At 29.1% G+C, this 14,989-nt stretch overlaps 1 protein-coding gene and 1 long non-coding RNA gene across 2 annotated transcripts in view; one reads left to right on the forward strand and one right to left on the reverse strand.

The window, feature by feature from the left end:
- The window catches only part of LOC119600907 (collagen alpha-1(XVIII) chain-like), a gene marked incomplete at its 3' end in the record, with an annotated part of 366,468 nt that overhangs the window by 117,828 nt on the left and 233,651 nt on the right, over positions 1–14,989 (reverse strand). The gene's annotated exons all lie outside the window — the stretch shown is intronic.
- On the forward strand, positions 13,018–14,118 carry LOC119600909. The gene is made up of 4 exons (XR_005231168.1): positions 13,018–13,153; positions 13,214–13,258; positions 13,691–13,787; positions 13,856–14,118. It is a non-coding gene; the product is annotated as an uncharacterized LOC119600909 (long non-coding RNA).

The following is a 14,989-nucleotide window of genomic DNA, read 5'->3' on the forward strand; positions in this document are numbered from 1 at the left end:
GGGTCAATTATGGACCGATCCTTATAAAATACTACGAAGAGATTTGTGTTCCCATAAAACATGTTTGTGCCGAATTTCAGCGCTATTGATGCTTCCCTTAGCATGTTATGAGCGATAAAGTAATTTTCTGAAGGGGGCCTTATATGGGGGCTAGGCGAAATCGTGGACCGATGTTGCCCATTTTCAATACCAAACAAACTGCATCAACTAGAAGTATCTGTGCAAAATTTCAGCTCGCTAGCTACTTCCGTTTGGACTCTATCGTGTTTTCAACAGACAGACAGACAGACGGACAGACGGACGGACATGGCTAGATCGTCTTAGAATCTAATAAGGACCCAGAATATATATACTTTTATGGGTCTTAGACGAATATTTCAATGTGTTACAAACGGAATGACAAAAACAATATACCCCCCATCTTTTTTGATGGTGGGTATAAAAAAATCAGATATTACCAAAAAAAAACTATCTAAAATGTTTATATAGAATAACAACGAACGTAAATTAAGTTAAAAAAAAATAAAACTTGTATATGTTTTGTTTAACGATAAGTTCAGCGAGTTTTATAGTTACAACGCAGTTTTTTGCCAGGCTATATATGTATATAAATGTTAATAAAGTTATTGCAATAGTAGAGGCAAAAATATGTAATAGTTTAAACAATAAACTAAAACTTTATTTATTCAGAAATATATTATTAAAAATAATAAATATGAATAGTATATATGTTACTTAATAAAAAACAACTTTTTCTAAGAAGAACTTTAATATTTTATTTAAATATTTAACCTTTAATTTACTATAAATATTATAATTCTAAATTAAAGAATCTCACAAAAACGAACGTATTACGTATGATTGTTATTATATAAATCATACGCCCCACGAACATTATTAAAAAAATATATTTTGGGCATTTGTAAAAGGAACGCTTAGCGTATGATTTATATTAAATAAATCATACGCCCCATGCTGAGAAATGTTATATTTGAGGGGCTGAACTGAACTAGAATTGAACTAGAACTGAACTAGAACTGAACTAGAACTGAACTAGAACTGAACCAGAACTGAACTAGAACAGAACTGAACTAGAACTGAACTAGAACTGAACTAGAACTGAACTAGAACTGAACTAGAACTGAACTAGAACTGAACTAGAACTGAACTAGAACTGAACTAGAACTGAACTAGAACTGAACTAGAAACTGAACTAGAACTGAACTAGAACTTAAACTACTAGAACTGAACTAGAACTGAACTAGAACTGAACTAGAACTGAACTAGAACTGAACTAGAACTGAACTAGAACTGAACTAGAACTGACTAGAACTGAACTAGAACTGAACTAGAACTGAACTAGACTGAACTAGAACTGAACTAGAACTGAACTAGAACTGAACTAGAACTGAACTAGAACTGAACTAGAACTGAACTAGAACTGAACTAGAACTGAACTAGAACTGAACTAGAACTGAACTAGAACTGAACTAGAACGAACTAGAACTGAACTAGAACTGAACTAGAACTGAACTAGCTAGAACTGAACTAGAACTGAACTAGAACTGAACTAGAACTGAACTAGAACTGAACTAGAACTGAACTAGAACTGAACTAGAACTGAACTAGAACTGAACTAGAACTGAACTAGAACTGAAGTAGAACTGAACTAGAACTGAACTAGAACTGAACTAGAACTGAACTAGAAACTGAACTAGAACTGAAACTAGAACTGAACTAGAAACTGAACTAGAACTGAACTAGAACTGAACTAGAACTGAACTAGAACTGAACTAGAACTGAACTAGAACTGAACTAGAACTGAACTAGAACTGAACTAGAACTGAACTAGAACTGAACTAGAACTGAACTAGAACTGAACTAGAACTGAACTAGAACTGAACTAGAACTGAACTAGAACTGAACTAGAACTGAACTAGAACTGAACTAGAACTGAACTAGAACTGAACTAGAACTGAACTAGAACTGAACTAGAACTGAACTAGAACTGAACTAGAACTGAACTAGAACTGAACTAGAACGGAACTAGAACTGAACTAGAAACTAGAACCTAGAACTGAACTAGAACTGAACTAGAAACTGAACTAGAACTGAACTAGAACTGAACTAGAACTGAAACTAGAACTGAACATATAACTGAACTAGAACTGACTAGAACTGAACTAGAACCTGAACTAGAACGGAACTAAACTGGAACAGAACGAACTAGAACTGAACTAAAACTGAACTAGAACTGACGAAACGGAAACTAGAACTGAAACTAGAACTGAACTAGAACTGCACTAGAACTGAACTAGAACTGAACTAAACTTGAACTAACTGAACTAGAAATGAACTAGACTGAACTAGAACTGAACTAGAACTGAACTAGAAACTGAACTAGAACTGAACTAGAACGGAACTAGAACTGAACTAGAACTGAACTAAGAACTGAAACTGAGCGAACTAGAACTAGAACTGAACTAGAACTGAACTAGAACTGAACTAGAACTGAACTAGAACTGAACTAGAACTGAACTAGAACTGAACTAGAACTGAACTAGAACTGAACTAGAACTGAACTAGAAACTGAACTAGAACTGAACTAGAAACTGAACTAGAACTGAACTAGAACTGAACTAGAACTGAACTAGAACTGAACTAGAACTGAACTAGAGCTGAACTAGAACTGAACTACTGAACTAAACTAGAATTTAGCTCGACAATAGTACCACAAATTCCTTTAATATTAAATACACGTATTTAAGCCAAAAATATATGTATAAACAAAATTGTTAATTTTCACCTTAATGTTAATGCCAGTCTTTTGCAGTTGTGATTTCGTGTTATATTTTTTATTTATTCTTATTGAAATAAAAAAAAACAAATTTTCTTTAGCTTATTAAAAATTCGCAGAAAAAAGGTGAGCTGTAAAAAAAACAACCAGCCCCCTTTTGCAAAGGAAAAGGAAATGGAGCAAAAGTCGTCTAGACTAATTAAAGAACACAAACATCATGCTCATTGCAAAAGTTATAAATATATTTATATAAAGTATATATTTTTTTTGATAAATAGGTTCTGGCAGAAAGAGTTGTTAAGGAGTAGAATAAGAAAACAATACGTACATATTTATAAATATAATAATAATTATCATACGCCGCCGCATATAATAGTTTAATTGTGCAAAGCTTAAAAAATTGTCTATTTTTAAAGCATTTAGTTTAATTTATAACTTTTTGATTTTATACTCAAGAATTTACATTATTTTGTCTGTGGTATTTATTACCTCTAAAGCAAAAAACTGTTACAGTTTTATTTCAGTATTTAAAGGCAGATATAAATATTTTCCTTTGAATTTCTTTTTCTGCAGATTCTACAATTTGCTATCGTAACTGAGTTCATTGTTTGTGAATTGCAGTTTAACTTAAGAATTTATTTGTGTATATATGTATATATGTAGTTACCGAGTTAAAGATGAAATTAAATTTAAAATACTTTTCTTTTTTTCTCTTATTCCATGAAATGCACATAAAGAGCAGCATTTGCTTGCAGCACGAGGACATGAACTTTGTATTTGCATTAAAGAGGAAAAATATGAGTATTTTTCCAGGAAATGAGAGTAGTGTAAGATCAAGCGATTATTCGAAAAAGTAATTCTGAAATTATCAATTTAAGTATCTAGCTTTATTCAAAATATAGAATGTAAATACTCCTTAACCTATTTTCCAACTTTCAAAATTTCTACACATTTTTAGTTTTTTTTCTCCGTTAAACATTTTCTTCTTGATAAAGAAATTTATGGGGAAAAATGTAACTTATACCTTTTACTATATACACATAAAATGAAAATATTTGAGGTAGATTTAAGCAGTAGAAAAAAACGTAAAACATTCCCACATCAGTATAAATCCTTAAGTTTTATTTTCTCTCTCTCAAGCACCAAGAAGAAAATGCATATCTTTTTTCCTAGTCAAGGTTACGAATTTAAGTTAAAACATTAAAAATAATATTATGCTAGAGTAGAAAAAAAGTTAAGCTAAAAATGCTCTCTAAAGAAAATTGCTGAACAAATATTTGTAGGATTTTTATATTTTTTTTATTTTTTGTTAAATATTTTCTTGTTAACATACATAAATATAGACCTTGACTTAAATAAGAATGTATAAATTTTGTTTTTAGGATTATTAGTACAAAAAAGGAAAAAAAATTGAAATTTTAAAAAATTCTTCCAAAAGTATTTAATGAACTTTTGTTTAAACAACATGTAAAGCATACATTCCAAAACTAGACTATAGACTAGTCTATTCTATAGTCTAGTCCATAGTCTAGTCTATAGTCTAGTCTATAGTCTAGCCTATAGTCTAGGCTATAGTCTAGTCCATAGTCTAGTCAATAGTCTAGTCTATAGTCTAGTCCATAGTCTAGTCTGTAGTCTAGTCTATAGTCTAGTCCATAGTCTAGTCTATAGTCTAGTCAATAGTCCAGTCTATAGTCTAGTCTATAGTCTAGTCTATAGTTTGGTCTATAGTCTAGTCTATAGTCTAGTCTATAGTCTAGTCTATAGTCTAGTCTATAGTCTAGTCTATAGTCTATAGAATAGACTATAGACTAGTCTATAGTCTAATCTATAGTCTAATCTATAGTCTAGTCTATAGTCTAGTCTATAGTCTAGTCTATAGTCTAGTCTATATTCTAGTCTATAGTCTAGTCTATAGTCTAGTCTATAGTCTATAGTCTAGTCTATAGTCTATAGAATAGACTATAGACTAGTCTATAGTCTAATCTATATAGACTAGTCTATAGTCTAATCTATAGTCTAGTCTATAGTCTAGTCTAGTCTAGTCTATAGTCTAATCTATAGTCTAGTCTATAGTCTAGTCTATAGTCTAGTCTATAGTCTATAGAATAGACTATAGACTAGTCTATAGTCTACTATAGTCTAGTCTATAGTCTAGTCTATAGTCTAGTCTATAGTCTAGTCTATAGTCTAGTCTATAGTCTAGTCTATAGTCTAGTCTAGTCTAGTCTATAGTCTAGTCTATAGTCTAGTCTATAGTCTAGTCTATAGTCTAGTCTATAGTCTAGTCTATAGTCTAGTCTATAGTCTAGTCTATAGTCTAGTCTATAGTCTAGTCTATAGTCTAGTCTATAGTCTAGTCTATAGTCTAGTCTATAGTCTAGTCTATAGTCTAGTCTATAGTCTAGTCTATAGTCTAGTCTATAGTCTAGTCTATAGTCTAGTCTATAGTCTAGTCTAGTCTATAGTCTAGTCTATAGTCTAGTCTATAGTCTAGTCTATAGTCTAGTCTATAGTCTAGTCTATAGTCTAGTCTATAGTCTAGTCTATAGTCTAGTCTATAGTCTAGTCTATAGTCTAGTCTATAGTCTAGTCTATAGTCTAGTCTATAGTCTAGTCTATAGTCTAGTCTATAGTCTAGTCTATAGTCTAGTCTATAGTCTAGTCTATAGTCTAGTCTATAGTCTAGTCTATAGTCTAGTCTATAGTCTAGTCTATAGTCTAGTCTAGTAGCTATAGTATCTAGTCTAGTCTATAGTCTAGTCTATAGTCTAGTCTATAGTCTAGTCTATATTCTAGTCTATAGTCTAGTCTATAGTCTAGTCTATAGTCTATAGTCTAGTCTATAGTCTAGTCTATAGTCTATAGAATAGACTATAGACTAGTCTATATAGACTAGTCTATAGTCTAATCTATAGTCTAGTCTATAGTCTAGTCTAGTCTAGTCTATAGTCTAATCTATAGTCTAGTCTACAGTCTAGTCTATAGTCTAGTCTATAGTCTATAGAATAGACTATAGACTAGTCTATAGTCTAATCTATAGTCTAGTCTATAGTCTAGTCTATAGTCTAGTCTATAGTCTAGTCTATAGTCTAGTCTATAGTCTAGTCTATAGACTAGTCTATAGTCTAGTCTATAGACTAGTCTATAGTCTAGTCTATAGTCTAGTCTATAGTCTAGTCTATAGTCTAGTCTATAGTCTAGTCTATAGTCTAGTCTATAGTCTAGTCTATAGTCTAGTCTATAGTCTAGTCTATAGTCTAGTCTATAGTCTAGTCTATAGTCTAGTCTATAGTCTAGTCTATAGTCCTAGTCTATAGTCTAGTCTATAGTCTAGTCTATAGTCTAGTCTATAGTCTAGTCTATAGTCTAGTCTATAGTCTAGTCTATAGTCTAGTCTATAGTCTAGTCTATAGTCTAGTCTATAGTCTAGTCTATAGTCTAGTCTATAGTCTAGTCTATAGGCTAGTCTATAGTCTAGTCTATAGTCTAGTCTATAGTCTAGTCTATAGTCTAGTCTATAGTCTAGTCTATAGTCTAGTCTATAGTCTAGTCTATAGTCTAGTCTATAGTCTAGTCTATAGTTAGTCTATAGTCTAGTCTATAGTCTAGTCTATAGTCTAGTCTAGTCTAGTCTAGTCTATAGTCTAGTCTAGTCCTATAGTCTAGTCTATAGTCTAGTCTATAGTCTAGTCTATAGTCTAGTCTATAGTCTAGTCTATAGTCTAGTCTATAGTCTAGTCTATAGTCTAGTCTATAGTCTAGTCTATAGTCTAGTCTATAGTCTAGTCTATTAGTCTATAGTCTAGTCTATAGTCTAGTCTATAGTCTAGTCTATAGTCTAGTCTATAGTCTAGTCTATAGTCTAGTCTATAGTCTAGTCTATAGTCTAGTCTATAGTCTAGTCTATAGTCTAGTCTATAGTCTAGTCTATAGTCTAGTCTATAGTCTAGTCTATAGTCTAGTCTATAGTCTAGTCTATAGTCTAGTCTAGTCATAGTCTAGTCTATAGTCTAGTCTATAGTCTAGTCTATAGTCTAGTCTATAGTCTAGTCTATAGTCTAGTCTATAGTCTAGTCTATAGTCTAGTCTATAGTCTAGTCTATAGTCTAGTCTATAGTCTAGTCTATAGTCTAGTCTATAGTCAGTCTATTAGTCCTAGTCCTATAGTCTAGTCTATAGTCTAGTCTATAGTCTAGTCTATAGTCTAGTCTATAGTCTAGTCTATAGTCTAGTCTATAGTCTAGTCTATAGTCTATAGTCTGTCATCTTGTATATAGTCTAGTATGTGGTCTAGTCTATAATATAGTATATGGTTTAGTGTATAACCTAGTATATACATAGTCTAAGCTGTTTTCTTTCTTATAGGCTAACTTCACTCTTCAACTTTAACCTCTATTTTAACCTGAAAGCTAATCTACTGACAAGCTTTCTAAGAAAATAACATTATGTTGACAATCTCTTCATTTCAATGAACTTTCTATTTGAAAAATTCCGCTAAATATTTTAATAATTTGCTGTTTTTCTACCTCTTGTAATGTAATAAATAATTTTATATTTAAAACTTTACATTAGTTTTGTAAAAGAAATGTCAACATTATATCTAAACAAAAACAACAATAGGAACTGGAATAACAATGACATCTGCAACATGCAACATTGTTAAGAAACAAACAAAAAAACACACACACTTTATGGCTCCTCAACAGTTTGCAGCCACTTCTTGGAGTGCTGCTAGCAAAAGGAGTTTGCTATAAAAAAAAAAATAAATAAATAAATGAATAGTACAAAAAGGATAAAAGAAACAGAAGTTGTAGTTTTAGTAGAAGTTTGCTTAAGTGGCACACTTTAAACGATGCCAATTTCCGTGTTTATTTAAGAATTTATACATATTTTATCATAAGAATTTAGTTGGAGCTTAGACAAAATATAACGAAGCAAAGGGAAGAAGAAGTAAAGAACATTTGAATTTAGGAATAATTTTATTGTTAGTTGAGCTGCATTCTTTAGCATTTGACAAGTTTAAGGATATAAAATATAAGACTAATTACATTATTTACTTATGTAGAGTTAGATCGAAGCTTATGAGTTTTATCTGTGAAAATAACATATGAATTACTTAAGGGTGTGAAGTTAAATTCGTCGGCCAGATACGTCCCACACCACATATGTCAAATACGTTCCACATACTTTCAATTTGTCTTTTAATTAAAAATTTCAATATTTGCTAAATAAATTTTCCATTTAAAAAAATTTGAAAAATTCCTTATGAAAATAAGGATAAGTGTATAGTTCAATTAAAATTATGATTATATATGAATAAATAAACAATTATTTCTATTAAAATTCATTTTACTTCTACATTTGCAATTTTACTCAATGTTATTACATAAAAGAAAAATATAAGAAAAACAAATTTGTACTAAATACCATAATGTTATACAATTTTGCTACAAGCTTTATTGAAATTACTTAATTATACTTTCAAATTAAACTTAATCTTAGCAAAAAAACATTATATTTCATAAATTCATATGAAAAAAGAAAAAAAACACTCACACATACAGAAATAAATACATATACATACATTTACACAGCCCTGAGGTTCGGATCTGATTACAGAATTAGAAAATTAGATATGTATTTTAGCAAGTATTCAGTTCAGGTAAGGAATTTTAGCTTCTTGTTATAGTTGGAAAACTTATTCGGCAAACGATTACTTGTAATGAGTTAAATAACTGCTTACTATGGTACAATGAAAAAAGTAATAATTTAACTTGTAGATTCAATAGATTTGCTCCTTTTTTAATAAATATAGCCTAAATATAGATTTAAGTGTTGCTTATTTTCTTCCCAGTACTAACAAGAATAAAAATATATAAACTTGATCCAACCTAAGCACTCTGGGAATGATACACATAGACTTCTTTCAAAACTGTAGGGTACTGGCAAACAATATACATAGAAACTAAAATTACATTTGTAATTTTAGCATATACCCCATGTAAACAAACCCACACATATACAAACATGTACACATATACAATTTTCAATGTATATTTGTCTAATCAGTATGTTTTTGTACTCACATATACAAAAATCTACACAAAATAGAAAAAAAAAAAGTTTTTAACAAAAATCCTTCTTATTTCATTGTATGAATAAAAATTGAATATTTTTGTTGGACAAATAGTATTTTGCAGTAGATGTATATGAATACTAATCATTGTTGCTTTGTAAGAAAAGGACATCCATACACACACACACATATATATACACACTCAAACAAATATCCAGAGGTATATACACAAATTTCCATATAATGAGTTGTAGTGGACATGTATGTATGTTGTATGGAAAAAGTTTAACATCAAATGCCGTTTAATGAAAAATCTGAGATGAAGACATGTTTAATTTTAATTAAAACACATACTAGTATACAAAAACATACATAGACAAACAAACTAAGTGAAATTTATTAGACAATGATGGATTGTGTGTAGATACTATTGTTGGTCAGTGGGAAAAACAAGAATAGATTTAATGTATAAAATGTTTCCAAAAACTTTTCTAACTATTAAGTAATAGTTTTAAGGATTTGTTTTTATCTGTCCATCACAGAGGGTTAAAAAGAGGGTTTCCTCTATCATAAGTAAATTGAATACTATTAAAGGTATTTTTAGACTACAATACTGAGTATTAATACTTGTCAAAAATGTTTGTATCATAATACAATTTACTAGTCTAAATATAATTTGTAATTTGATTTTCAAAAATATTACTGATTTTTTTGGCATACGGTCGGTATTCATAAATTTTTTAAAACAATTCAAAAACTTTTTTTTTTCAAACGTATTCGGTATGTATTTTATAAATACAATAAAAAACAAACAAAAAGTGTAAAATACATTAAAAATAAGAACGAAAAGTGCATAAATAATTAAAAATTGGATAAAAAATATTACAAATATTATAGTGTAAACATAAAATGTATTTTTCGGATTGATGTTTTGAAAATGCGAATTATTTTCATAATATTTTTAATTTGAAGTGTGTTAATACTCAGTATTGTAGTCTGAAAATACCTTTAATAAATAACATTTAGCTTCAAAATATTTTAGAATTCATTAGAAAGCTTTTATTTTCAAGAATATTCCAAGAATTTGTTTATTTAATGTCTATATTTAGGCTTAGTTTGTATAACAAGGCATACTTTAAGGCTGTAATGAAAATAAATACAAAGGGAATTAGGCTAGTTTTGGAATTACTTGAAGTAGTACTACTATATATCTCCACGTATTACAAAACATTAAAAAATTCCATTTCGAATAACTTTGTACAAATCATTTCACTCATTAATAATCTTTACACACATTCCTAAATCTCAAACATAACAAACTTATACCGAAATTAAAATAAATATAATTCCTACAATCAGTGATACCTAAATACTTTGGCAGTAAAAGTGTAATTACAAACTTTTACAACTAATTCATATTAGTCAAACAGACAAAATTCTTCTACCACCTACTACACAACATTAACAACATACTCCTACCACCTTCTCCACCATCAAGCAGACAGCCAACACTTTATCCCAACTACAGCGTTACATCAAAAACATTTTAATGTTTTTAAGCTATTTACAAATTATCTTTTAATTGAGTGTAAATATTTAGCAAGAACATGCGTTGAGTCAGAGAGAGAGAAAGAGACAAGACAAAATGAATCAAAAAAGCAAGAAATAAAAAGCAAAAAAAAAAATTACACAAATTACGCCCAAAAAAATTCTAATTGTTTTCATCTTACATATGTTCTGTATGCCTTTGGGAGTTATGTAGAAGAGTTTGGGACTTCTTAAGTAAAATGCAAAATGGTAATAAACACTTGGAAAGAAACACTCAAACACATAGAAATATAGACATTTGAAAATATTTAGACAAAATTGGAGACATACATACATAAGTCTTTACATGTATGTATGTTTGTATGTATATATAAAGGAAGTAAGTTTTTATGTGCATATTATATCTAAGTCTGGATATGTGTGTTTGTGTTCACAATCATCTTTTCATTAAGTCATAGTCTTAAAAACTCACAAGTTTTACTAATTCACACTCACGTAAAATACTTGTAAAAGTAAGAGTAAAAAACAACAACAGCAACAAAAACGTTTCATTTCATTTATGATGTTGATAATGATGCGACTGTTTGCATATATGAATACTTATGCTATTTACTCTTACTACATCTGAGCCTCCTGCGCCAAAGATATAAAATATAATCTTAGCCTATAGTCAAGGCAATATAATATACAAGATTATACTATAGACGTAGTCCATTCCAGTCTAGTCAATAATGTAGCCAATTGTCTAGTCAATAGTCTAGTAGAGTAAATAGTCTAGGCCATAGTCTAGTTTATAGAGTAGCCTGTAATATAGTCTATGGTTTACAGTCATGGTTATAGTATAGTCTGTAGCTTAGTCCATAGTCTGGATTATAGCCCAGATAATTGTGTGTTGTGGAGTAGAGTTGATCGTTTAGTTTGTAGTCTAGATTTAGTTTAAAGTTCAGTTTATAGTTATAGACTAGTCAATGTATAGTATGTAGTGTAATATATAGATCTGATGGAGGCATAGGTGTATTTCACCATCAACTAACTAACTACTAACTAACTAACTAACTAACTACTAACTAACTAACTAACTAACTAACTAACTAACTAACTAACTAACTAACTAACTAACTAACTAACTAACTAACTAACTAACTAACTAACTAACTAACTAACTAACTAACTAACTAACTAACTAACTAACTAACTAACTAACTAACTAACTAACTAACTAACTAACTAACTAACTAACTAACTAACTAACTAACTAACTAACTAACTAACTAACTAACTAACTAACTAACTAACTAACTAACTAACTAACTAACTAACTACGACTAACTAACTAACTAACTAACTAACTAACTAACTAACTAACTAACTAACTAACTAACTAACTAACTAACTAACTAACTAACTAACTACTAACTAACTAACTAACTAACTAACTAACTAACTAACTAACTAACTAACTAACTAACTAACTAACTAACTACTAACTAACTAACTAACTAACTAACTAACTAACTAACTAACTAACTTCTAACTAACTAACTAACTAACTTTCTAACTAACTAACTAACTTACTAACTAGTTTAGTCTATAGTGTAGTCTATAGCGTAGTCTATAGTGTAGTCTATAGTATAGTCTATAGTGTAGTCTATAGTGTAGTCTATAGTGTAGTCTATAGTGTAGTCTATAGTGTAGTCTATAGTGTAGTCTATAGTGTAGTCTATAGTGTAGTCTATAGTGTAGTCTATAGTGTAGTCTATAGTGTAGTCTATAGTGTAGTCTATAGTGTAGTCTATAGTGTAGTCTATAGTGTAGTCTATAGTCTAGATTATAGTCTAGTCTATAGTCTAGGCTATAGTCTAGTCAATAGTCTAGTCTAGTAGTCTATAGTCTAGTCTATAGTCTAGTCTATAGTCTAGTCTATAGTCTAGTCTATAGTCTAGTCTATAGTCTAGTCTATAGTCTAGTCTATAGTCTAGTCTATAGTCTAGTCTTAGTCTAGTCTATAGTCTAGTCTATAGTCTAGTCTATAGTCTAGTCTATAGTCTAGTCTATAGTCTAGTCTAGTCTAGTCTATAGTCTAGTCTATAGTCTAGTCTATAGTCTAGTCTATAGTCTAGTCTATAGTCTAGTCTATAGTCTAGTCTATAGTCTAGTCTATAGTCTAGTCTATAGTCTAGTCTATAGTCTAGTCTATAGTCTAGTCTATAATCTAGTTTATATTCTAGTCCATCGACTATAGTCTACTCTATAGTCTAGTCTACAGTACAGTCCATAGTAGAATTTATAGTTCAGTCGAAGGTCATATCTTGGCCTTTTGAAGACTCTATAGTCTGGTTTATATTCTTATCTACATTTTGGTCCATATTGTGGAATATAATCTACACTTAAAAAAGTTTTACATTAACTGATTGTAGTTTATCCAAAAAGTTTTCTGTAAAGTTAAAAATCAATGAAAATTCATTTATTTTATTGAAAATAATATTTTTTAACCTTTTGGATATGTTGTTTAAACAACAAACTACAGAAAAAAATGTTTTTTTCTTTACAGTTAATATTATTGGTAATTGTTTTTGTTTTTAAAAAATTAAAAAAAAACATTTCCGGTAAAAGTTTTAAATGCCAAAGAAAATAATACAATAATTTTAAAAAACACAATTTGTTATTTTTTTATATAAAATACAGATTTATGTATATTTTAAATTGGCGTAATAATAGCGATATAAATGGTAAGTTAGCATTAAGAGTGCATTTTATTAAAAATATTTTATAAAAAACGCCTGTTTTAGTTTCATCAAAGTCGTGAGTTCCTTATAATTGCATGTTATTTAAAGGTAAGATTTCTACATACTAATTCTTAATCCAATTAGAATATCTTAAGATTTTATTATACCCTGGACTATTTTACTGAAAAGTGTTAATGTTGGTGTTGATGTTTGCAATGCATCGACGTGGATTGTTTACTACATTCGTCCATCCGTCCGTCCGAGTGTCTATGTCACAAGATATTTTTATAAAATTTGCCAAAAGAGGTTTTCTTTGGTGTAAGGACTAAGATTATAAAAACTGTTTAAAATCGGGCTACCATCTCCATAAAAAGTCGTCCGAAACTGGAAATTAGAATTAACAATTTGACCCTCATAAAATCTGCAAAAATAAATTTATATAACCAGAACCAATCGGCTTCATTTAGTCGATCTAGACCGGTTATGCTTTTTTAAAACTTTGTTAATAGTACATTTTGATAAATATTCTTTATTTTTTAGATCTAGAAATCTTCTATATTCCTTTTTAAAATACAAGGTGAATGTCCAAAAACTTGCTGCCAAATATAGAGGCTGGTGCATTGACAGCTATTAAATCGTAAGTATGCATTTGTCACAAATTTTACATAATATACATATTTTATAAAAAAAATTTCTTCTTTTTAGTTTCTTCAGATTCTTGTGCTATTTGTGTGCAATTTCACGTTGTTCAAGTACTAGAACTATCAATGGCCAAAAACTTGCTGTTAAAACGTTTCGGGATATCGGAGTAATAATATCATTTTAATCGATTTTTTTAAATTGTTATTAGTCATTTGATGTGTTACCATATTGTATGTAAATCTGTTATATTTATCATAATAATCGATTTTCTAAATAGTTAAGATATTTCTTATATCACTATAATTAAATAAATACATATGTGCATAAATCCAAAAAAAAAGCAGTTAGTTTAACTTTACTGGGAGTTTGTTTTTTGTCATTAAAAACAACAGAAAATACAGTAGAAATTACTTTTTTGTAGGTAATTTTTTGTAAGTTAAAATAACTGAAATTTTTTTCATTTTTACTGTTTTTGTAGGTAAAAAATTGTATGTTGAAATTACTGAAAAAAACATTTCTTTCTACATAATTTGTTAGTTATAAAAATAACATTCAAAAATAATTGAAAAATTCTTTTGATTTAAATGAAAAGTTTGTAGTCCGTTTTTTAAATGATATTTCATTTGTTTAAAATGGCTTTTCAGTTGAATTTACGTACAAAATATTTTGAGTGTATGTATATATTTTTCTTATAATTTGCAAACACATCATAAGATGCTTATGTTTTCCTATTAACTTTTTTTCTTCTTTCCAACATCATAACATATTTTCATTTTATTGTGGCAATTTAGAAGAAACATTTTAATAATAAAGTTATGATGTTTTATTTCTTTACATTCTAACAGACATACATATGTAAATAAAAGTGTAAAAATTTGCCTTTCATTACAGGCAAATATATACAGAATTGTAAACTTTGATGTAAAAGTTTTTCGCTTTACAAAGTTGTTATTTAAATTGTTATATGTTTAAAAATGTTATTTATAATAGAAAACTTTTCAGAAATACATACATATTTCTGGAAATATGTGAGAATATAGCAAAAAAATTTTTACTTAAGATTGGTATAAGTCTGATAGCTGGAAATATGACACTTTATACTAGGTTGATTGGTAAAATCTGTGGATATTTAAAAGAGTCATAGTGATCCAAAAACGATTTGCAATGTTGAGGTAAGGAAAGGGTTTGATCACTAGT

Source organism: Lucilia sericata, unplaced genomic scaffold (assembly GCF_015586225.1).
Source record: "Lucilia sericata isolate MDLA Ls3-8-SP2 unplaced genomic scaffold, ASM1558622v1 Contig000127F_arrow, whole genome shotgun sequence".
In the NCBI taxonomy this organism is placed as follows: Eukaryota; Metazoa; Arthropoda; class Insecta; order Diptera; family Calliphoridae; genus Lucilia; species Lucilia sericata.